Below are 26,958 nucleotides of genomic sequence, written 5' to 3'. Positions count from 1 at the left end.
GTCACGCCGAAGACCTGGGTTCGCTTCCCGACATGGGTACAATGTGTGAAGCCCATTTGTGTTGTCCCCCGCCGTGATATTGCTGGAATATTGCTAAAAACGGCGTAAAATCATACTCACTCACTTACTCAGGACCCGTTCCGGTTAGTGATCTTCTGTAAAATCGCACCGATGCTGCATAACTCAGCTCATACCACGACAAACACAGGTCCAGCTTCTTTTGTTTCTCGCCTTACTCGGCGGTCTGTAAATAATCGAATCTGGACCAGACAGTTCAGTGATTAACATCATGAGCATCGATCTACGCAATTGGAATACGACGACATAGACATATAACGTTAACAAGCCAATGAGCCTGACCACCCAATCCCGTTAGTCGCCTCTTATACGACAAGCATGGGTTGCTGAAGACCAATTCTAAGCCGGACCTTCACGGGTTGCCAGTGACGATTCATGTTCTTTTTTCGGCCAAATTCGACTTGCGAGTGAAAAAACAAGCAATGCATATCCAACCCTAGCTTGAAATCGGAACGTAAAAGCAATTAACTTTATTTGTAGAACTAATGCCACAATGATATATTTCATCATACACCCATTCATAAACAAAATCAAATTTCCTTGAATGTTTTGAACATTATAGCTCAATTTAGTAATTTATTGGTATTAACATTTTATAAGAATAAAATTAATCAAGTCAAATCCATTTCTCATGTTATGTAAGTTTTATTATTGTACCGACATTGTTGAAATAGTGAGTTCACTTAGATTAAAGTAAACGTGTCCAGTCCCATTGATCCTATGTCTGCCTCCAGATGCCCTATACGAGTGTTATTGCCCATGAAGGAACACCGCTCCACTCAACAATAAGAAAGCTGAAAAATCAATACATTGTGCTCTTATTGTAGCAGATTTCCTATGGGTACCTTAAAGTGGTTTAAACATTCTGAAATAGATATGCATTGATTTGCAATTTCAAACTAGAAACCGACCGTTTTATAATTGTCTCAGAACGCTGAGAAACGAAACATGTCATTAAAGATAGATTTTTTCAAAATGCCATGATCAAGCCTTACGGTGTTAGATGGTTCAAGAACCTGAAGTTCCTATTGGCGTGATGCTGGCTGAGCGTACCCTGTCCTATGATAAACATATGTCTATGACGGACTTACGGACCAGCTGACGTACCTAACGACTCGCTACTCCTCCCTCCATCACAACCCTTCTTCCTCCCCTCCCCGAGGAACCAGGCCCGACCCAGCTCCCTCGCACCTGCCCCCTCACCTTGTAACCTTTCAGTGACGTTTGCCACGGGTCTCCCTTCCTTTAACTCAGAGTTCAAACACACACACGAAACCAAGGGAAATTTCTCATAATCTGTTACACTTCTGTCATGTTTGATGGACCGAATGTTTAAAGGTCACTCCGTTGTGCTTGTCATCCGAGTCGTGGCATGCACTATACGCTTGCGCTTCAAGAGAAACTCTTTAACATTGCATAAAGTCAAATATTGAAATATTTAGCCAGTTTAAGGTTTAAGGGAACTTTCAATAGGTACCGTACGTGATGTAGAACAGCAGTCCACGTGCTAGTGTTTTATCCCTCAACCAAACACTGACGTTGAGTTGATTGTTTTACGATAGGGAACTGTGGCTAGATTTTGATAGTCACACGATGTCAGGCAATAGCGCACATATGTGAAGGGCCAATGAGAAATTGCTCTACAGGGCATGGTCAACTTGGAATCCGTAACGAGAATTGGCGAGATTTCGTCGTGACTAGTAGCGCCGATTGTAGTGACAAAGAGGAACTACCCACGCAAAATGATTTCCTCAACTTCTTCCCAATCTCATGCAGAAGTATTGTAAGTGAGTTTTAACACGCTGTATTAAATGCCAAGGCAAATGTTAAACATTCGTAATGCCCATTTGAGTGACACAGCATACAACAAGCATTTCACAAACACAAAGACGGGAATAAAACCATACGTAACCGACGTAATCATTATACACTGTTGGGGTAAATGTGAACCCACTATACTCATTTCACAGCTATTTATTTCATTTCGCGAAGGAAACGTCCTACGTTTCTTGTGCAAAATGAAACATGTCCTATCAAACTGTTGAAGACCGCCTCCGTGGTCTAGTGGTAGAGCGTCCGCCCGGAGAGCGGAAGGTCCGGGGTTCGATCCCCGACCGCGTCATACCAAAAGACGTTAAAAGATGGCACTTGTTGTTACCCTGTGTGGCGCTCGGCATTAAGGGGCTAAAACAAGGACTGGTCGGCTCGGAGTCAGTATACTGTATCTGAGTGGGGTATTCAGGTTAAACTGCGGCATGGTATCTCAGTGGGCTAGCACAGTAAATCGGCATCAGTCCGGACTAGTACAAGCAGCCACACAAACACACGTGCATGCACGTCGCTATATAAGTGCAATAATCTTGGACGCGACGTTGAACACCATTTCACCTCACCTCAAACTGTTGGTAGGTGAGAGGTAGCCGAGTGGTTAAAGCGTTCGCTCGTCACGCCAAAGACCCGGGATCAATGGATACAATGTGTGAAGCCCATTTCTGGTGTCCCCCGCCGTGATATTGCTGAAATATTGTTAAAAGCGGCGTAAAACCATACTCACTCACTCTCCCTCCAGGAGAGGTGAGGTTGCCTAGTGGTTAAACTTGATATGTCGATGACTGGGTTCGATTCTCCTAATGGATACATTGTGTGAAGCTCAATCGTTGAGTTCCCTCGTGAGTGAGTTGGGCTTAACGCCGTTTTGAACAGTCTTCCAGTTACATGTATATATTGGCGTCTTAGCGTTATGTGGGAAAGTGGGAGGAAAGCCCGAAGTGATGCGGATTTACGACTATGCACGAGTATGGTACTGCCAAACCTAGAAACGTAATCGTGGCGAACCGGGATTCGAACCCAAAATCATATGTTTCTAGCATGCCCAAGGGAAGTAACTCTGCACAGCGAATTGCCCCCCTCGTGATATGGCTGGAATATTGCTAAAGACGGTGAAAAGCCCTACTGACTTCCTCCACTAGAAACACTGACGACTATTATGTGAATGTCCTTCAATATGTTCTTCAGTCATGTCAAAGCCCAAAATGTAATAATGTATCTTGTCCATTTGAATACATACTGATAATTAAAAAATAGATATCTTTAATTATGTTTACACCTATTTTATGGACACATGCAATGGCGTGAACTGATGTACAGTAAACTACGTTTATAACAAACACGCTTATAACGAACTGACCGATATAACGAACCTATTTTTTAGTTCCGACCATTTGTTGTATATTAATGCTGTGTATGTATGCTTATAACGAACTACGGTTATTACGAACTAAAATTAGTGGTCCCCTCGAGTTCGTTATAACCGTAGTTTACTGTATTCCATACTCTGGCTATTCTGACATGACTTTGAAGACGCTTACGTCGGCAAAACAGAAATAGTCTTATCAAATTTCGACTCGGGTTGGCATATGTAAAGTATAATTTTGAAAATATAATTCCTCTTTAATTATTTTCCCGCTAATTTGGCGATTGGTAAACATATCGACTGTCATTATATGACAGTCATAAGATATCAGATCACTACTCCAAGTTCGTTTCGCTTCAGCAACATTTTTGGACGGTGTGCGTACATTCTCGAAAAGGCCCATGGAGAGTTACGGGCCTTCAAGGTTAGTAATGACCAAATGACGTGGGGTCATGATGAATGACCCCTGATGTAGGACACGACGGGGTCTTGGTGAATGTTGTATCGAGCACTCAGGGGACGACAAGTTAATGTGTTAAGATAGAGCACCAGGAATAAGTGCTGGGACATTTGGATGATGATGGTGTTAGCGACGTGCACGATGGGACCCTAACACAATGGCCTCATTGTTCTCGCTAAGTACGAAATGATGTCGACGTCATGGTACCAGTCAATAGGCGATCCTTAATATGATCCCTGACTGTCTTTATAAGCTCCACACAGCGAGATTTCAGGTAAATTGCTGTGTTTACGTGGGTCAAAGTGCAGGAGGAATATACTAAACCCTAATTTGGGATGACTGACTGGGTCCCCGGCTGTCACGGTTTGTACCGCTTGAACTGGGAAGACACCTGGACTGGTAAGGTCTCACACGTGCGGGATAATGGGCTGCGCATTTTGTTTCATTTTTTTCATGTCACTAGATCACGATGTGGTTACGTGAATATTTACATCTAATTCTTCATGATGGATGAGGAAAGAGATAGTGTTCTCGGCTGTGAATGTTCCCTGTATAGCCTTGTGGCAATTACTAGTTTGGGGCTGTGGGGTAGGTGAGTAGTTGAAGCGTTGACCCGTGACGCCGAAAGTCCGGTTTGATTCCCAACATGTGAAGTCCATTTCTGTTTTTTTGGTGTTTTTTTCACTCACTGGCCCTTGGGACAAAGGAATTTATATCGAATTATCTGTTGTTCGAGACAAGCAGAGTACCAATTTTGTGCCAAGAAGGAATGAGCCGAGACAATAACAATATATAGTCGCAATCGATATATCGAGATAAGGTCTTTATAGAACGTAAGAAAACGAATCGTACTATTTAACGGTATCCTTAAAAACTTATAACAGAATGTTTGAATAGTAGGAGGGGTGATTGAATGGAATTTTACAACCGACTGTGATTAAGTATCTCCAAATTCTTACTTTCACGACTTGCTTCGAGGGATTCCAGAAAACAGAAGTCTCAAACTACCCATGCTTGCCGTAAGGGGCGATATAGTGTTACGTGTCGATTCCCAAATTGAAACAATATGTTAACCTTGGAACCTGTACGTAAAAGAACTTAGTGTGAAACCAAGTAACAACCAACAAATGGTATACAATCAACAATTGTATTACACAATTAACTAGGTTTAAAAATCAATACAAATTACTGGACAGCAATTAAATGGCAGTATGCAATAGAGTGGTTGTACAATATTCAATAGCAGTATCAAATACAAAATATGATGGCAGTGGTGATATCAAAAAGTTCAGTGATAATAACAGTGATCAAGCTTCAGAGATAGGCCTAGGCTGGACACCAGGGTGAAAAGTGATCTTCACACGAAAGCTGGTCTTGATGTAATATCATATGAAATGTGAGATGACAGACACGCATCCGCTCCACTTATATAGTGTAACTAGCTTCGAGCACTTTATACAGTGCTTGACCAGTCCTTTGTCATTAGAACATCACAAAATATTCCACATGTTTCTATAAGGCTTGACACTCATCCATGCCATGAAGTTTACAGATAATTCGAGCCAAGCTCCTCACAGCGATAGTCCGTTCGCGGATCTCTCTATACTATCGCTGCCATCAGTCAAAACTCCCCACTGTGATAGGTGGCCCCAACCATGCTTGGAGTTGAACTCGCCACCGAATGACCGTTATGTTTACAAACAAGTGACGGCTGTCGTGACGCCGAATACACTTACCGCTGATAAATTACTTTCTTTGTTTGTCAATTTGAATTTCTATTTCATTAAAACTATCATCTTTAATTGATATAGTAAGAATGTAAGGGATAAGTTGGTTGATTTTCCGTTAGTCTGCAATCTCGAACCAATCTGATTATAAAACAACAAAGTAAATTCATCTAGAAAACATGGTCAGTCGTAAAGCTTTTCAAAATGAAATATGATGGCATTCCCAAAGACATAAACAAAAGTATAAACGTTACTACATATTGGGTTAGAGGGCAAATTTCAAGATTCTTGTAATGGCCGCGATGGTACCGAGTGTGTAACGAAGGTGTCACGCGGTGGGAAGGAGTTTGAATTCGAGCATCTAAACATAATAACTTCCTCACCACAGCTTACATTAAATAGTACTACATTCCTGACAACAAATCATTATCCAAATACAATGCAATGAACTTCTGCCGAATCTCAACAGAAACAATGTAATACAGTTACATTGATTGTTTAACATTAAATTACACTGCCATATCAGACTGAGGTCAGGGACCGTTTCCACAAAGCGATTTTAACGTCTATGTTAAAGTATTGGAGCTACCTTAGCGCTAATATAATATCGGGTTGTGGAACGGGCCCAGGTTCGGTAACAAGGTAGATTGCGTGTCATCATACCCCTGACGGCGTTGCTCTAATGTGTTGTTCATAATGTCAACCTCTGGTTTGCCTGGCCATGATATCCAGGCTGTCATGATATAGCGGGATTATAGCTGAGCGCGACGTAAAACAATATACATGTATGACTTGCCATCTGATCAATGGCTACGATTTGAGGTGTGGTGAGGTGAAATTGGGTTTAACGTCGCGTCCAAGATTATTGCACTTATATAGCGACGTGCATGCACGTGTGTGTGTGTGGCTGCTTGTACTAGTCCGGACTGATGCCGATTTATTGTGCTAGCCCACTGGGATACCATGCCGTAGTTTAACATAAATACCCCTCTTAGACACAGTATACTGACTCCGAGCCGACCAGTCCTTGTTTTAGCCCCTTAATACCGTGCGCCAGACAGGGTAACAACAAGTACCATCTTTAAGCGTCTTTTGGTATGACGCGGCCGGGGATCCAACCCCGGACCTTCCGCTCTCCGGGAGGACGCTCTACCACTAGACCACGGAGGCGGTCTCTACGATTTGAAAACTAAATGAGGATGTGAGTGGTTTGTCTATAATAAAATATTGCTGATTGTGGCGTTGAACAACATTCACACACTCACTTGTCGATTCGATCCTCAAGCTCTCAACCACTGGTGAGACTCGTCACAGTTCGATTGCTACATACAGCGTAAGTGAGTGAGTATTGTTTTCATCAGCTGGAAGATTGCAGAGTGCGGCGTTAAAGAACAAACAAAACAAACAATTTAAACATAGCATCAGCTTAAAGAGGGAGGTAAAGCCCAAGATCACCATCTCTAAAACGTTATGGATGGTGCTGGTTTACCATGCATCATAATCAAGGCGATTCTGGAATTCGAACTCATGATCATAGGTTTCTGGTACGTCAAGGGAGCCAACTCTCTACGCCGAATTGCACTGCCTCAGTTTCGGGCATTATCGTAGAGGAGCAGCGTACCAGTGAATTCGCAGTTCGAGATAAGCGAAGTGCCAATACTAGGATAATAGCCTTATTCCAGGACCATGTTAATATTATGATCATAATAAACCATATATCGAGTTAATGAAGATGTTAGTGTCACCCTGTGTGACTCCGGGTCAGAATAAGTCCAGCGACTACGTAGTCTAGTGGATAAAGCCTCTGCCCGGAGAGAGAGGGAGGTCGGTGGTTCGATCCCAAAAGACGTTCACCCCAGAATAAGTCCCAAGCATCCTGCACTTTTCGTAGGAGCAGATTAAAATAGCGATCATTGACGATAACATTATTGTTTGAAACGACGTTTCATTGCTGGCTTCTTACTCCTTCATCTGATGAATACTGAAGGTCAGGTGGTCAGTTTCTCTGACTCCGAGTCTGCATCATCGTACCCCGATGTCGCGGATCGTTGAAAACTCGGAGCCCCGTGAAGATCCGTTTAGAATAGGTCTTCAGCAACCCATGCTTGCGGTAAAAGGCGACTATGCTTGTCATAAAAGGCGACTTACGGGATCGAGGGGTCAGACTCGCAGACTTTGTTGATGCATGTCATCGTATCCCAATTGTGTGGACCGATGCTCATGACATCAATCACTGGATTGTCTTGTCCAGACTCGATTATGTACGAACCGCCGTCATGTAGCTTGAATATTGCTGAATGCGGCGTTAAACAACAGACAAACAAACAAAACTCGGATGTTTACACGCCGACGTAATATAGCTTGAATATTGCTGACCGCGGCTGCAAATAATATTCACTCACTCACTCGTGTAGGTGCCGATACCGACTTGTGTTCTCTAATTCGTTGATTGAAAAGATGTAAATATAACCAAGCTACACTGGTGTGCCCGATGGTATTGGCCACAGTCCAACATGGGTCACTCTCAAAGGTGTGTGAATTTATTTTAAAGCCTATCCTATTTAGTGGGAACCGTCGCTTCTACTTTCTTGGCGTTACACAATGTTGTAATAACCTGGGGATTGCAGGGGCTGACACAGGGTCAGTACGATACCAGAGTTGGTGTGTTAACCCTATAGGGACATAAGGCCGCGGTTGCGGAGCGACACCTGTTGCTGCTGCTGGTTCAGCTCACACAGATCCAGTACGTGTCACTCGTCGTAACGTCACGGCCCGTCAGACAACACAAAACACTTTTATTTATACGAAATGTTTCATGACTATTGTATTCCAAGATAAAGGTATCCTTGTCGCTTTTTGGAATTTACTGGCAAGCATGAGTTAAGGAAACGTGGGAAGAATCAAAGAGAATCCCTCCATCTGCTCTCAGCCATCATATCCAGGAATGTTCATCTCCTCCCGGTCCCCAACAGACGGCTGGAGGGGCAATCCCGCCAACCCTCCTCCCACCTACATCTGGTGGAGCGATACTGGCACACGGCAATTAGATGGTGTTTTCTTTCCACTAATTACTCCAGCAGATACGAATCCTTGCCAGGGTCAAACGATACAAAACTAAATCCACCAAAAAAGTTCATTTTATACTGTCTCAAGTATCGCGTAGACACAGAGTGCGCTTAGGGTTGTAGAATCATCATCGCTGATTTTTAACGACTGGTGCAGCCGAGCACCGCCTCAACCCGCCAGCGATGCCAAAAGACGCTTGACTTCGGGAATCTCATGAGTTTATTCTCTTAAACGGAGACTGAAAAGATTTCAATGTGAGGAGTTGGGAAAGAAAATCATCAAAAGTTCGAGAAAAGGTTTTGTCAGTGCCAAGCCTGTTGTCCATACGACAATATCACACACATGGTCGTGCAGTGGTAGCGCGATTGCTTCCACGCTCAGCACGCGCCACGTGCGGCCACTTATGCGTTTGGCGCACTCTCCCCTCCATCTGGCCAGCAGAGAGGATTCACGAGAGAGAGAGAGAGAGAGAGAGAGAGAGAGAGAGAGAGATCGGGATTACAGACACCGCCACATCAGGCGACGCGCAATGAGAGAACCAGAAGCCAAGAAAAGTCAACAGAATTTTTCACCATTATATTAGTCAGCTTGCTTTGGCACTAACGGTAAATCTGCAAAGCGCTTTTCAGGATGGGGGACTTAGAATTCCGTAGACAGACACCGTCTTCTGGTTTCTGACAGTACTTGGCGTTACACATCGTTCCCCCCTCCCTCCCTCCCTGTCACCCCCCTACCCACCTGTGAGCTGCCAATGTGCGCCTTTGATTACAGACAACAAAGAAACAGATAGTCTTCACCTGGTCGCCATTGTTACAGGCGATTGTTTCCAGAACCCTCATTCTCACCGCTGTATCGTCGTCTTGCTGTCCACGTGTTGCCCCGCCCCTGGGACGTGGGACCCACATGGGAGGGGGAAGATTTGTTCTGGTGGTATACTCTCGTTCTGCGCCAATCTGGACGACATCCCCCATGAAAGGTAGAGCGTTCTGTGTGGTCGGAACAACGGGGCGGCCACATTTGTCTAGCTCCTCTCAACACACACAAACACATATCCTATACATGCACATCGTGAAATAATCTGTCAATAACATGTGTAAAGCTGTATTTACAGAACAATCCTTCTTTCCCTTAAGATCAATTCCCTCATATAAAATTACTTTAGAACCCCGATGACGCTCGAGTATTCCCAGTCTTGTTCACGTACAATTAGCAAGCGTAAACACATGCTTAAACACAAGGCGTTTGAAGGCAACATCGGGATTAGGACAATCTAATGAGCGAAGTGACCCCTCCCCGCCGGGAATCTCAACGGTAGTAATGTTCAACAGCGTGCGTATATGTCGCTCTCAAAGTGCCCGAAAACAAATACAACATAAATGGATCGAGTAAATTATTTGTATTGCTCAGAGAAACAAATCTATTGTCGAGACGTTGTGTTTTACTGCATACAAAAAATGCAGGAATACAAAAATGCGTTTTTCACCATGCAAACAAATGTATTTTATGCATGGAACTGTTTTCGCCGATCCACTGATACAACGTTTGTATTTGTAGATATTGTCATTTGTTTGTTTGTTGTTTAACGCCGCACTCAACAATATCCCAGCTATATGACGGCGGTTTGTAAATAATCGAGTCTGAATGAGCATCGATCCACACAATTGGGATACGATCCTGTTAGTCGCCTCTTAAAACAAGCATAGTCGCCTTTTACGACATGGGATGCTGAAGACTCGATTCTAACCCGGATTTTCACGGGTCTTTGAATTTGTGATGTAATTCTTGGTTTTACTTTGCTAACACAACATACAATTTAATCGTTGAATCTCGACTTTGACATTATAAAACATAGATATACCTAAATATTGTTTGAAACAATGTGAATTACGATATTATATTTGCATTAGGCTATGATTTAAAAAGACTCAACTTTGGTTTGTAAATAAACATAATGAGCAAAGAATGTACTCTTTAGTCACATAACTGTATCTTCTCCCGGGGACGACATGGTCGACACAAGACGACCGTCCCCATCTCAGCATTGGGACATTTTATGCGCGCATCGTACGGTTATCGATGCTTACAGTGCTTGGAAACCCGTGCTGCTGCTGCTGCTGCTGCTGCTGCTGCTGTCTAGGATCGGCCTGGCAGGCTTCAGTCCTATCGGCTAAAGCAGATGAGGATGTGATTCAGCTTAGTGAGTTGTCGGCAGTTGGTATTATGATGTTGGTATTACGTTAATTAAAATCGTACTCGTGTTAGGCTACACAGATCACGACACGGGCACTGGTCACGTCTCCTTCAATATAGACGGGTAATGGTGAATTTCCCCTTCCTTATAGACGGGGAATGGTTAATGTCTCCTTCCTTACAGACGGGTAATGGTGAATTTCTCCTTCAATACAGACGGGTAATGGTTAATGTCTCCTTCCTCACAGACGGGTAATGGTAAATTTCCCCTTCCTTATAGACGGATAATGGTAAATTTCCCCTTCCTTACAGACGGGAAATGGTAAATTTCCCCTTCAATATAGACGGGTAATGGTGAATTTCCCCTTCCTTATAGACGGGTAATGGTAAATTTCTCCTTCCTTATAGACGGGTAATGGTAAATTTCCCCTTCCTTACAGACGGGTAATGGTAAATTTCCCCTTCAATATAGACGGGTAATGGTGAATTTCCCCTTCCTTACAGACGGGTAATGGTAAATTTCCCCTTCCTCATAGACGGGTAATGGTGAATTTATCCTTCAGTGTAAACGGGTAATGGAAAATTTCTCGTTCCTTATAGACGGGCAGTTGCCATGTTTCATTCCTTATAGACGGGCAATTGTCATGTTTCCTTCAACACAGACGTGCAATTGCCATGTCTCCTTCAGTATAGGCGATCAATGGTAATGATTCCTTTAATAAAGCGCAGTGGGCATGACTTTTCCAGTATGGGCAGGCAATTGACCATCCATCGCTTTAGAAGGGCATTGGTAATTTGTCCTTCAAAAAGTGGGGCCTTGGTCATGCCCGCTGCAGTGTAGGGGTGATTCGTCCAATCTATGCGTGCAATGGTCATATCTCCTTCAGTGTTGGTGTGCAATGTTCATGTCGGTTGAGGACCTGAGCGCATCCCGAATGGACAGAAGAGAGCAAACAATTTAAGGCTCGCCTTTTCACAGCGTGCGATCTGGGTGATACCCGACTGCATTTATTCGCTCATGCTATTCACCACTGACATGTATGATATAGTTTTACGCCACACTCAGCAAAATTCCAGCTATATGATGGCGGTCTGTATATAATCGAGTCTGGACCCGACAATCCACTAGTTGACATCATGAGCATCGATCAACGCAATCTGGATACGATGACATGCATCAAACAAGTCAGCGAGCCAGACCACCCGATCCCGTTAGTCGCCTCTTACGACAAACATAGTCGCCTCTTACAGCAAGCATGGGTTGCTGAAGACCTATTCTAGCGGATCTTCACGGGTATATATAGTTCACTGCGGTTTATACAGCATGATTTGCTGTCGCAGTTTACCCCATGATATAAGGTGCCTATAAATGGGTAAACTATACAAAATAACTTATCTTCAACAGATGTTTGTCAACCCAAACTCTCTCTCGTCTCTTGACTTTATGGTCAAAACGTACAAAAACATTTATCACAGCAGCCTGGTTGTACTTATCAGCAATAAATACAGAGTGTAGTGGCACATGAAGCACAATATCAAGTACAATGGACGCGCCGATAAAGCGTTGCTTAAGAATTAAGTCCATTATTGTTCAGCTAAGATTGCTTGATGAGCGTTTAAGCCGGTAAAATATCTGTCCCATTTTCCAAATGGGACAGAAATAACCTTAAACTACTGCGGGTTTACTCTTATCAGCTGTAATGACATGTTAAACGTAGAAAGTTCCATTTGATGCGATAAAGCTATAAAGATGAACCACTCCCGTGACACCACCGCCGCCGGCGGGAGTCGTTGTAGAAGACAAATGAGTTGAGCTGAGAATTGCGTCAGTAGACCACTGGGGCTGGGTGGCATGGTGTCACGTGGCTGCGGTGTCACGGGCACCTGTCACAAGGATGGTAGGAACACCTACACGAGCAGTCTCGTAGAAGGGCTGATGCAACGGACACGTGTACAGGTTTGTTAACACGCTGCACGTCAGTGTACATTGGTAGAACGAGTGGTAGGTCGTATGTCTTCATTGAGAGTCAGTGTTGGGCAGAAAGACACAGTTTACTTTACAAGGAAATGGACGAATCTTGGCAGGATGAAAGAATGTGTTGTCTACTTGAACAGGGTTGTTGACAGAATGAGATGCTACTTGGCAGGGCAGCTGACACGTCAAATAGCCGCTGACATCTCAGAAGGACACGACACGGAAGCTGGTGACACTACAGAAGGACCTGACACGACGCTGGGGCTGCTGACACAACAGAAGGACTTGATACTACACAGAAAACTGCTGACACAACAGAAGGACCTGACACTGCACAGTAGCTGTTGACACAACAGAAGGACCTGACACTACACAGAAAACTGATGACACAACAGGACCTCATACTACACAGAAGCTGCTGACACAACAGGACCTGATACTACACAGAAGCTGCTGACAACAGAAGGACCTGACACTACACAGAAAACTGATGACACAACAGAAGGACCTGATACTACATAGAAGCTGCTGACAACAGAAGGACCTGAAACTACACAGAAAACTGCTGACACAACAGGACCTGATACTACACAGAAGCTGCTGACACAACAGAAGGATCTGACTCTACACCAGGGCTGTTGACACAACAAAAGGACCTGATACTACACAGAAGCTGTTGACACAACAACATGACCTGATACTACACAGAAAACTGATGACGCAACAGAAGGACCTGATACTACACAGAAGCTGTTGACACAACAGAAGGACCTGATACTACACAGAAAACTGATGACACAACAGAAGGACCTGATACTACACAGAAAACTGATGACACAACAGAAGGACCTGACACTACACAGACAACTGATGACACAACAGAAGGACCTGATACTACACAGAGGCTGTTGACACAACAACAGGACCTGATACTACACAGAAAACTGATGACACAACAGAAGGACCTGACACTACACAGAAAACTGATGACACAACAGAAGGCCCTGATACTACACAGAAGCTGTTGACACAACAACAGGACCTGATACTACACAGAAAACTGATGACACAACAGAAGGACCTGATACTACACAGAAGCTGCTGACACTACACAAGGGCTGTTGACACAACAGAAGGACCTGACACTGCACAGTAGCTGTTGACTCAACAGAAGGACCTTACACTACACAGACGCTGCTGACACAACAGAAGAGCATGGCATCCTCACCAATCCTCTAGAACCCAGACTTCACTAGAGAATTCATCCCCCAAACCGATGCCAGTTGTAATGACATTGCCTGTGTACTCTCACACGATTTGGATGGGACTAGTGACTATTGAGGAAGAATGCCTCTCAGTTGTCTAGGGTGTCCAGACTTTACATCGCTACCTTTATGATCGACAGTTCACCCTTCAAAGTGACTACCAGCCTGTGAGATGCTTAGCCCCAAATTAAGGCAAAAATCAGAAACTGCTACGTTGGAGCCACCAACTCCAGCCATATCATTTGCGAATCCTACACAGAAAATGTAAGCACAATGGTATTTCGGATGACCTGAGTCGGGCGTGATATAACAAGGCAGACTCATGTAGAATGGACCTAGAAGTTCAAAAACTGACTTGAACGTAGACAGACATGTAGTTGATGCATGTAGACATTAGAAAAAGAGGGATACTATAATAAAAGAAATATATGCAATATGTTCTTATTGAGAGCTGTATTTTCAACGTAAAGGGAAGGAAATGTAAAAGTCCTGGGGACCAGCCCCTTTGCTCTTATCTGGGGAGTCATCAGGGCTGGATATTTATAGACGAGGTGGACATTGTATCCGGGAGGAAACACCAGTTCCAGGCCGACTCCTGTAGTGGCAAGTTGTGTATTAAACAAGTGAAAGCAACTCGACGGCTTTGTCGTATATTTAAAGTCACAGCATCACAACTTTATTACAGTACTTTCACTGTGAATCGTTCCCCAGACTTATGACTTGTGTATCATCGTACCTTCATCGTGAATCGTTCCCCAGACTTATGACTTGTGTGTCATCGTATCATCATCGTGAATCGTTCCCCAGACTTATGACTTGTGTGTCATCGTATCATCATCGTGAATCGTTCCCCAGACTTATGAGTAGTGTATCATCGTACCTTCATCGTGAATCGTTCCCCAGACTTATGAGTTGTGTGTCATCGTACCCTCATCGTGAATCGTTCCCCAGACTTATGACATGTGTGTCATTGTACCTTCATCGTGAATCGTTCCCCAGACTTATGACTTGTGTGTCATCGTACCCTCATCGTGAATCGTTCCCCAGACTTATGACATGTGTGTCATTGTACCCTCATTGTAAAGCGTTCCCCAGACTTATGACTTGTGTGTCATCGTACCCTCATTGTGAATCGTTCCCCAGACTTATGACATGCGTGTCATTGTACCCTCATTGTAAAGCGTTCCCCAGACTTATGACTTGTGTGTCATCGTACCCTCATTGTAAAGCGTTCCCCAGACTTATGACTTGTGTGTCATTGTACCCTCATTGTAAAGCGTTCCCCAGACTTATGACTTGCGTGTCATCGTATCATCATCGTGAATCGTTCCCCAGACTTATGACATGCGTGTCATTGTACCCTCATTGTAAAGCGTTCCCCAGACTTATGACATGTGTGTCATCGTACCCTCATTGTAAAGCGTTCCCCAGACTTATGACATGTGTGTCATTGTACCTTCATTGTGAATCGTTCCCCAGACTTATGACATGTGTGTCATTGTACCCTCATTGTAAAGCGTTCCCCAGACTTATGACTTGTGTGTCATTGTACCCTCATTGTAAAGCGTTCCCCAGAATTATGAGTTGTGTGTCATCGTACCCTCATTGTGAATCGTTCCCCAGACTTATGACATGCGTGTCATTGTACCCTCATTGTAAAGCGTTCCCCAGACTTATGACTTGTGTGTCATCGTACCCTCATTGTAAAGCGTTCCCCAGACTTATGACTTGTGTGTCATTGTACCCTCATTGTAAAGCGTTCCCCAGACTTATGACTTGCGTGTCATCGTATCATCATCGTGAATCGTTCCCCAGACTTATGACATGCGTGTCATTGTACCCTCATTGTAAAGCGTTCCCCAGACTTATGACATGTGTGTCATCGTACCCTCATTGTAAAGCGTTCCCCAGACTTATGACATGTGTGTCATTGTACCTTCATTGTGAATCGTTCCCCAGACTTATGACATGTGTGTCATTGTACCCTCATTGTAAAGCGTTCCCCAGACTTATGACTTGTGTGTCATTGTACCCTCATTGTAAAGCGTTCCCCAGAATTATGAGTTGTGTGTCATCGTACCCTCATTGTGAATCGTTCCCCAGACTTATGACATGTGTGTCATTGTACCCTCATTGTAAAGCGTTCCCCAGACTTATGACTTGTGTGTCATCGTACCCTCATTGTAAAGCGTTCTCCAGAATTATGAATTGTGTGTCATCGTACCTTCATCGTGAATCGTTCCCCAGACTTATGACATATGTGTCATTGTACCCTCATTGTAAAGCGTTCCCCAGACCTATGACTTGTGTGTCATCGTACCCTCATTGTAAAGCGTTCCCCAGACTTATAACATGCGTGTCATTGTACCCCCATTGTAAAGCGTTCCCCAGACTTATGACTTGTGGGTTTGTGTACCCCCCTTGTTAATCTTTGATCAAGATTGCAATGGTTTACCTGGTCCAATCTTGATAATTAATAAACTGCAGTAATACAACTCGAATAAGATTCATGAATAGTTACATGATTCACTCCCCCGTCTCGTGATCAAGGTGGAACTACATGGCTCCAGCTCCACCGCCTGTACGTAAATAACAAAGCCAGTACCGTCTACCGAGGTTGACCGATACGGTATACGAAAGCTGCACATACGCGTATCTACATAATTACTTTTTTACATGATTTGTTATGTCTGTTTGTGACACAACCTGTCATACCATGATATGCGAAGTTGTACTCCCACACTTGTTTTATTTAGTAATATGCCCAATTTCATTAAAATCAGATCTTTTACTCCGAAATGATACCTCTCTGCGTGAAGATCTGAAGACTCCTCCATAGGAGGTCGCGTCTGGTGAAGTTTCTAATCAGCCAATCAGTTCCAAGGCTTCTAAATTCTCGATACGAGTGAGAGAAGCATACAGAGAAGTGCATGATTTATGTATCTCGAAACTGAATATAATCAAGGAAATACGAATGCAAAAATATTTTGTTTGTATGTTTGTTGTTTAACGCCGCACTCTGACGGCAATCAATAAGTAATCGAGTCTGGACCAGACAATCCAGTGATTGATATCATTAGCATCGATCCTCACGAGCGAAAATGTACTGCCGCGTTATTATACTGTGTGTATTTCATACATCTGGTTGTTTGTAACTCCATGGCATCTAAACCCAAATGGTAACTATGGAGGTTATATTTGTGTTCTGTGACGGTTTTCTTTGGCAGAGATTGAAATTTCCGAATTGAGGCGATACAAAAATGAAGCCGAATTGCTTTTAAACGCTGACATCTGATTAGTTTAAGAATCACGCATCCTTCAGTTCGCTCAGGGGTTGCCTGGCGCGACCTCTTACGCAGGTGACCTCAGCTCTGGACTCAAATGTGTTCAGTTGAGTGAGGGAGTGAGTGAGGTAGGGAGTTTTACGCCCCTTTTAGAAATATTATAGCAATATCACTCCGGGGGACACCAGAAATGGGCTTCACACGTTCTACCCTTGTGGAGAATCGAGCCTGGCCTGAAGACCGAACGCTTTAACCACAAGGCTACCGCACCGCACAGTATCTAGACGAAGTAAACGACCAGAGTTTAATGAGATTGATGATAATATCATCCTGTGTTGTCACCAGATTATTATTCGAAAACTAACCATAGAACGACTCGGGCGTGCATTCAACTTTTGTTGAATGTTAATTACTGATGACTTCAATGAGCACTGGGGCATATACAGAAGGATTAGGGGCCTTCAGGGCTGTTATTATTGGTATACTAGCACTTAGACAAACCCTCTTTAGGACTAACGGAAGATCATGTTGCTAATTGGCTGTGTATCGTCACCAAAGTCATTATATAGCATACACGATACCTACGTCTCTTCTGATAAGACACACTGACACAGATTTGGCCCATGGCTTGCTTTTCTATACTTATGGCAATTGACCTTGATGTGATGGAACAACACATGCCGACGTCGTTACTAAGTGTCTCGATGGCAACATGGGTGTTAATGAATCAGGATGAACCCTAATGTCTATTTGTGATCTCTATAAAGCAATTACTGCCTTGTTAGAACCTGCACAGAGAACCGTATACGTATTTGAAGTAGTGATTACGTAGACAAAGACCAACTTGTGAGAAATTGTGTAAACTTATGAGTGGGTGAGTGAGTTACGATGACTTTACGCCGCTTGTAGAACTATTCCAGCAATATCACGAGGGGGCACACCAGAAATGGGCTTCAAACAATTTACTCGAACCCAGGTCTTCGCCATAACTAGCGAACGCTTTAACCACTAAGCTACATCACCGTGCCTGCGAAATTGTGATCGCAAAAACACTCATTAACCTGTTAGAACGTGCGTAGAGGGCAACTGACGTACAAGAACCTATAATGTAGATAATCATTCACTTGTTAGAACTTACGTAGCGAACTACTGACGTATGAGAACTTATGATTACTTAGATAATCATTCACTTGTTAGAACGTACGTAGAAACTACTGACGTATGAGAACTTATGATTACTTAGATAATCATTCACTTGTTAGAACGTACGTAGCAAACTACTGACGTATGAGAACTTATGAATACGTAGATAATCATTCACTTGTTAGAACTTACGTAGCGAACTACTGACGTATGAGAACTTATGATTACTTAGATAATCATTCACTTGTTAGAACGTACGTAGCAAACTACTGACGTATGAGAACTTATGAATACGTAGATAATCATTCACTTGTTAGAACTTACGTAGCGAACTACTGACGTATGAGAACTTATGATTACGTAGATAATCATTCACTTGTTAGAACTTACGTAGCGAACTACTGACGTATGAGAACTTATGATTACGTAGATAATCATTCACTTGTTAGAACTTACGTAGCGAATTACTGACGTATGAGAACTTATGATAACGTAGTTAATCATTCACTTGTGAGAACTTGCGTAGAGAACCACTAACGTATGTGAACTGATGTAGCCAACAACATACGACCGTAGAAAACCATTGACTTGACGTAAAATTCATTACCTTGTGAGAGACTTGAGAACGCTCGAGGCTCTGCTTTAACATTCACTGGGCTGTTTCTAAGTCATATTTCCGACATATGTTTACTGGCATTATGAATGAACCAGCCGAACTATGCACAAATTACTACCAAGTAGCCAGTACCCAAGTTCGAGGAGAAGGGATGTTTACATTATCTCCCTTGCCCTTCCATGGCCTGAATATCACGTGACTGACACGGAGTCATGTCAGACGTCACGTGACGTAAAGCGACGGCAAACAGTAGGGAGGTGCACGGCAATACGTTTGCAGGTGGTTGCAGATTCAGCCGGTGTTTCGTATTTCAGCCAAGGTGGGCTGCAAGGATTCGTCGGTCGATGATGCTCAAGTGATGGCAAATACATACAGACGCAGCTAAATTAATTTTCCTCCGCCACGATGGGAAACACATGTATTCAACATATGTCAGTGCCAAACTGCGCCTGTCTGGTCTTGAGTTCGCTCTGCATACCGTCTCACCCACGAGCAGACTGCCAAGCTCCTTACAGCGATACCTCGTTCCCTGTGCTCTGTATAAACCAGGAGGGTAAAGAAACTAAGGTAGCATGCATTGGAGTGGAGCTTAGGGAACAGGTACAAAGGGGAGGTAATCGTGCAGATCACATAATTATCACGAAAAGAGTCTGGACATAATGGTGATGACTCCCCGACAATTACAAGCGCATCTGGAATGGCTGGGCTGCTCCGTGTTGTCTTTTTATCGTTTTTTTAAAAAGAGAATGCACATTATGTATTTGTCTGTTTGAATAGCCATCGCCGCTGAAGACGTCTGGATATGTTTCTCGGAAAACATACGCCAGTACAATTTTTGTAATGTTTTGGCTTTTCTACAAAGAAATTCTAATGAACACCAGACACAAGTTATGTTTCAATGCCAGATTTAACGACCGCGTACCGCATCTTGTAAAGACACAGATAGGGTTTGTACATGACGCCCGGTAATGGCCCAGACTCTCAAAGTCAAAACACACATGCAAAATCCAGTTTTAGTTCCCTGCAGAGCAACAAAGCAGTACCAGGATTCGGTGACAGTTAGAATCTTAGATTCTCCCGGTTACAATACTTGGGTTGTTTATGCACAATTACGGTGCTGGTGGGCGTCACTATAGCAATGGGGGCACGGTGACCCCGACGTCTACGGCGCCGCAACTTGCTGTGCAGAGTTGTGTCCCCTGGGCACCCCAGAACTCTATGATCGTGGGTTCGAACCCCGATTATGTTTCTAGGTTTGTGAGCACCATATACGGGGCTCGTGGGTTTCACCAAAGTTGAAACGGCAGGTCTATCACTTCGGGCTTTCCTCCCACATAAGCTGTCACTCCGTGCAATAACTGGAGTACTGTTCAAAGCAGTTATAAACCTTGGCTAACTTATAATCTATAACATATTTATATATGACAATCTATTTCTATTGTACAAAATACGTTGCTAATACTGGTATGAATAGAGCTGTCTAGAAAAGCCTATTTGTAAAATATTGGTTTTCGGCCCGGTTAGCGGAGGCACGGGTGGCCCAGTCGCCTAAGGCGCCGCGCTTGGCTGTGCAGAGTTGCGTCCCTTGGGCACGCCAGAAATCTATGGTTGTGTGTTCGAATCCCGGTTCGCCCCGATTATGTTTCTAGGTTTGTCAGCACTATACGCGTGCTCGTGGGTTTCACTGAAGTGGTAAACGCCTGAGACCTGAATCAGTTCGGGCTTTCCTCCCACATTAAGCTGACACGCCGTGATATAACTGGAATACTGTTAAAAGCGGCGTTAAACCCAACTCACTCACTCACTCACTCAGCCCGGTTTAATTAAATGCACAAATGACACAGAGGCGGAACAGGACTACGTAAAAAACCTCACTTACACACCACTCCTTAAATCAACCATTTCTATTCAGTTTTGTAAGTAATTCACGCAATTATTTCTAGGATTTGTGACAGTTTAACAGCTGTAGGAAAGTCGTGACACAAAAATTTAAAACTCGAGCGTAGGCGGACAGTATTCTGGGCGCCCCTCTTACCATTCCTTTGTTTTCCACATGAAATGTCGTAGCTAATATTCAGTACAAACACCACTGCCGACGTCCTCGCGCGCTTTATTGCTCTTTTGTCTATGAATGTCTATACAGGCTATTTCTATCCAGTTTGTTTTGAAAATGTATTTCATCGGAAATTTGCTAAATTAGATGGAACATTTTAGTCATTTTTTCCTTTGCATATCGAAAATTATTTTTGTCTCAAATACTTTGTCCATAACATATCTGCTATTATTACAGGCCGTGGGGTAACCGAGTGGCTAAAGCGTTGGCTCGCACGCCGAAGACCTGGGTTCGATTCCGCAAAGTGAGTCACCTCAATAGGCCCTTAGTACTCCATGATCAGCTTTGGTTGTGTACGTCTGAGGCGCTGTAATTAGCTGTGCAGAGTTGCGTCCCTTGGACACCCTTGTGGGTTCGAATACCGGTTCGCCCCGATTATGTCTCTAGGCTTGTCAGCACCATACCCGTGCTCGTGGGTTTTACCGAAGTGGTAAACGTCTGAGGCCTACATCACTTCAGGCTTTCCTCCCACATTAAGCTGACACGCTGTGATATAACTGGAATACTAGTCAAAGTAGCATATGCAAGACTACACGTCGTTTCAAACATGACTTGGATTGTTTCCATTGAAACCCTGCTGATAGTGATCCATGTATATTCTGCTGTGAAGCAACTATCGGTATAATGGTAAGAAGACAGCATGTGTTTCGAGTACACTAAACTACGGTTATAACGAACACGCTTATAACGAACTGACGGATATAACGAACTTACTTTTTTGGTCTATTTGCTGTAGTTATACTGTATATATGCTTATAACGAACTACGGTTATAACGAATCAAATTAGTAGTCCCTTTGAGTTCGTTGTAACCATACTTTACTGTACGTCTGTAGGGTCGTTCTTATGATATATCCATGCTATTATGATTATACTCTGGGTCCGTTCGCTACCATAGGTCGATTCAAATGACACGACTAATACGATACTTTATTGGTTATTGGAACGAGTGGCTGAGTGGGTATGGTTCTTCCAGCAACATCACGGCGGGGGACACCAGAAATGGGCTTCACAAAATGTACCAATGAGGGGAATCGAACCTGGGTCTTCGCGTGACCAGCGAACGCTTTAACCACCAGGCTACCCCACCGCCCCTTATTGGAACAAATTGGGGAAATATTAACCGATGTAATTCTTGTGTCACATTTAAAAATTATGTCGAAGCCGACCTGTCGCTCAGTGTAGTAAGTTTGACTGGCTTTTCATTTGAAAATCATATGCGAGAACAGATTTGTGGAATGTTGGTGACAAAAGGGATAGGATTGAAGCTGTGATAGCGAACTGATCCAGAATATATGTCATAATATATAGAATAGAGCTGTAATACACTGGGTAATCGAGGATGTTTTATTTGTTTGTTTGTTTGTTTGTTGTTTAATTCCGCACTCAGCAATATTCAGGTATATGACGGCGGTTTGTAAATAATCGAGTCTGGACCAGATAATCAAGCGATTGACATCATGAGCATCGATCCACGCAATTGGGATACGATGACAATCAGCAACCAAGTCAGCGAGCCTGACCACCCGATCCCGTTAGTCGCCTTTTACGACAAGCACAGTCGCCATTACGACAAGCATGGATTGCTGAAGATCTTTTCAGCAATCTTCACGGGTTCATAATAATCGAGGATGGTTTCTACACAACACGGTACCTGAAACTGGGTGCCAAATCTTAAGTTCAGTGTGCTCATGTATGACCGGGTTCGATTCCCTACATGGGTATAATATGAGAGTCGGTGTCCCCGCAATGTGGATAGACTTTTGCTAAAATCAACGTAAAGCTATATTCACTCACTCACTCATTACCGTCAGTATATTGTGAATAAAATGGAAGCAGCTCTATAACACACTTCTAATGCTCATAATATATGACCTGCGTTTATTAGAGCAAATTACATGGGCAAATATGAGACCCTTAAGTATGTTCGATTTTCAACGTTGTATTTATATTTGCCGCACTGTGTGACGACATGCGTTGCTCTCAATTCAAGGATCATAGTGCAACTCCAAGTCATAAAGTCAGTTACAAAGACTAATTTAATAGCAGGGAAGTGCATGTCACTCACAGCACACTTCAATAAATCCTGCACTTGATAGCAATCTCGCATTGCAAGAGAAGGATATTTAAATGGCCGTAGTGTCATATATTGGGGTAAAAATATTACTGACACCATGACGCGAAAGAGACGCCTCATTCGAATGAAATGTGGTATTTCCTTTCATTTTACTGCACTTCAACCACGTATTAAAGTTCATGCGCGTGAATTACACGTCAAGGTCACGCGGTACAGGTCACGTGAGGACAAGGCGTTAATCTAAACGTCACTTAAGTAACGTTACCGATACGACCTCTCCGTACTACGCAGTTACGTTTGCTTTGATTGACGCGCGTAACAGAACCATTTAAACCAAATGGTTCCTTGCGCACATTGTTGGTGTATTAGGTCGTAGAAAAGGTTTTTATTACGCACCTTGTCGGAAATATTGCATGATGGGAAATTGGGAAAAGTGGGAATGTTCTTTCTGACAAGTCCACGTGTTGACTGGGAGATTGCTTTGGGGAGTCGCACTCAATACTTGCGTGGATCTGTGAACCTGTCGTGTTTATTACAGATATGTTTGACTTGTTGTAGAGATAGGAGATGAACACGTGGGAAGGGGGGATGAAAGGGGGGTCCCTCTGCCAACTCTTGATCAGTGGATGCAGGGTCTCACACGCCCAACAGATGGTGGGGACAGGGTTTGTATGGATGAGGAGCGGAAGAGTGCACACACGCCAACTGAAATAGTTGAAATTTCGCCATAAAACTGAATAATTCTAAACGCATGTAGACAAAACCGAGAATAGCTGTATCTCCTTCACCTGAAAGATCTCCTCATTAAGTGTTACGAGTTTTAGAGGACCGTGCGCAATTTTATATTTTGAAAATATTTCTTTCAAAAGACTTATTACCCTTGCTAAATATGTTATGGTATATATAACTCCGATCACACATGTCTAATGTGTTTTGATACGTGCCTGGATGATGTTTATTTAACGTCTGGGTTGTTAAACCAATTAAAATGGCCACAAAATATTGCCGTGCTATCAACATCGGACGTGAACACGATGCCGTGATTCTCGGAACAAGAGGTTGTCGGTCTATCAGTATCTCCTGTAATGACAAGCGCTCCTAATGGTGTAACGACCAATCCCGCCATGGCGTTTATTGGTGTATAAACTTACTGTGAAGGATCGACACTGACAGAGTCCGACATTAAACAGCGCTGTGATCCAGGAGCTTTCAACACTAACTCCAAGTGATGAACCAAACTCGCAAATAATCCCAAATGGTTGGATTCAAGCGCTTCCAGGCCTACATGGACAAGGAATCAGTCTTATGGTAGAGCTGAAACTGTACGGACTGTAGTCGAGTTGTGAGAGTATTTGTTTCATAAGATGCAGATCATGTGTTCGAATCCATCTTAACATAAACCTTGAATTAAATCGTTTCCTAGTCTTCAATACAGCAGGATTTTTTAAGGCTATTTATTCTTTTTCATTCAATTATTCAACATTTTACCAAATAATAATAAAATAATGTGATCCATGCAATTGAATGAAAGTTAGGTATATTCATGAATATGAACCGTGTGGGTACCGGTTTAGAATGGTAAAAGTTAAATGCTTGTAAAAGGCGACTTAATGGCTTGCTTGGGTAACAACAAGTACCATATTTGACATATTTTGGTACAACGCGACCAGGGGACCGAAGCACAGACCTTCCACTCTCCGGACAAACGCGCCAACATACTTTAAACTTTCGAACAAGAAAATATATTGTTAAGCATCTTTTCTTAATAGTTCCTAAGTAATTATATTTATCAATTCACGTCATCGATACATCTGGTGCACGTCTTCAAAGTCATGTTTACACATCCGTAAAGGAGCTATCACAAACAGAGTATAAACATCTGCATTTGATATTTTCTATTCTTATCTTCCATCATTTTCATTTTTAAGTTTCCAGCCCTCCCTATGGGGTAATCTGGTGGTCTGTCGAAACCGATGTGTACACCATGCGCCTCAATACACTCAAGTAGACCTCGGCTGGTGGATGCACACCAGCATGTGTAAGCCCAAATTGGCTGAACTTTCATTAATGAATTAGTTTCCCGTACTTATTGGACACCGTATGAAGTGAACGTGTTTATGGTCTGCGAAAAGTGACGCTTTTTCCGCTGAACCGATCGACTACCGCCGCCGTGACCTCTCATGACTAAGGTCGCCGCTAGGAGGCGTGTCGTCTGCTCTGTCAGCGTGATGGGAACAGACGTTAAGCGGTTGCAGTACGTAAATGGGCACCATGTGGATTGCTTACAGATCGTAATGAAAATGACACAAACAGAGAAATTCATACTGCTTTTGGGGTGATCTTTAAGCCGATGTTTACCCTAGGCTTGTTCATAAACACGCTTCTCTCAGAAATAGCGGTCTGGTAGCATAGATAATGGGGGACAGGGCGCAGAGTCAATACACAGACTCGGTTTCTTCTGGACAGACGGTTAAACACGTGGATTGGCGGGAAATGCTATGCTCAGCTATGCCACGTGTTTTCTGCGCCAGATGGTGTTTTCACATGTTCTGTTAACAGTGTTATGAACCACTTTCAGAAATATAACTGACTGTAAAAGTCATTTTCAAGAAGCTTAATGGTAAATCTTGACGTCCCTTTCAACTTTGGAGGTTGGCGATATAATGACTAGACCAGATGTACATCTTGCGTTGGATATGCTGTAGACGAATACGAACAGACGGTGTGTGTATGGGTTGGTCTCAGATGCTATCTCGCCGTGGTACTGCCACCATCTTCACGAGCTCCACCCAAAGAGAGGTGGGTGTACAGGAGACCAGACAGCGAAGATACAACACTGGTATTTCATGCTGACTGAATCCTAACCAAGGCGTACAACTGACGTCGCTGTGCGGAGTTGCGTACTTGAGTCATGCCATGACCCTTTCAATCTGGGTTCCGATTCCAAACTCTCCGTTTTGTCAAGCCGTGCTCGAAGTTTTCACCTAAAAATTCTACGGCCTGGCTTATTTTGAGCTTCCCTTCCACATTTAAAGGGGAAGTGTACACGCAAAAATCACTTTCTATCTTTTTCTAAACAAAACGCAATTTTAGAATTAATTAGTATCTGTGTTTGAAAATATACACTCATTTTTTTCACAGTGAAAGTAGGAAACTCACAATAGTGTGAAAATGATATGCCGTTATGAGGCCTTCGTTTTTCGAGCTAAACAGGCCTGAGTTATCCCCCTTAGATTATGACGTAATTGGTGCCAATTCAACTGGGTCCCTGTCTATTCTCAACGCAAAAGATATCAAGTACCAGTTTGGGGTAAAACAACATGGCCTACGACACATTCCGGCGCAGTGGTGACTCAGCATAACACTATGCTGGCTGGCATCTGAGACGCTAGAATCACACACCTGTACCTACACCACGTGAAGCGGCTCTAACAAAGCATGATGACGTCATAATGTTTATCAATTGGCACCAATGACGTCATATTGCAAGGGGCATAAGCCATGGTGTTTTTGTTGTGGAAATTGAACACTTGGTAAATGTGAAAAATATAAATCGTTTTAATGCGAAAAATATGTTAATTAATTGTGATATTTTTATATTTTTGTCTATGACACTTCTAGGTTAACACTTTTAATGTGGAAAAAGTACAAGAAAAATAGGTTCACTTCCGTGTGAACTTGCCCTTTAAAGGACCCACAATTAAATATATGAATGTTAAAAGAGGCGTTAAACCAAACTCACTGAGAGCGTCAATGGTCATCTGTGTCGATA

Source organism: Haliotis rufescens, unplaced genomic scaffold (assembly GCF_023055435.1).
Source record: "Haliotis rufescens isolate VD_foot unplaced genomic scaffold, xgHalRufe1.0.p SCAF_3, whole genome shotgun sequence".
Lineage (NCBI taxonomy): Eukaryota > Metazoa > Mollusca > Gastropoda > Lepetellida > Haliotidae > Haliotis > Haliotis rufescens.
The sequence above is the reverse complement of the archived record's forward strand: the minus strand, read 5'-3'. Positions refer to the sequence as shown.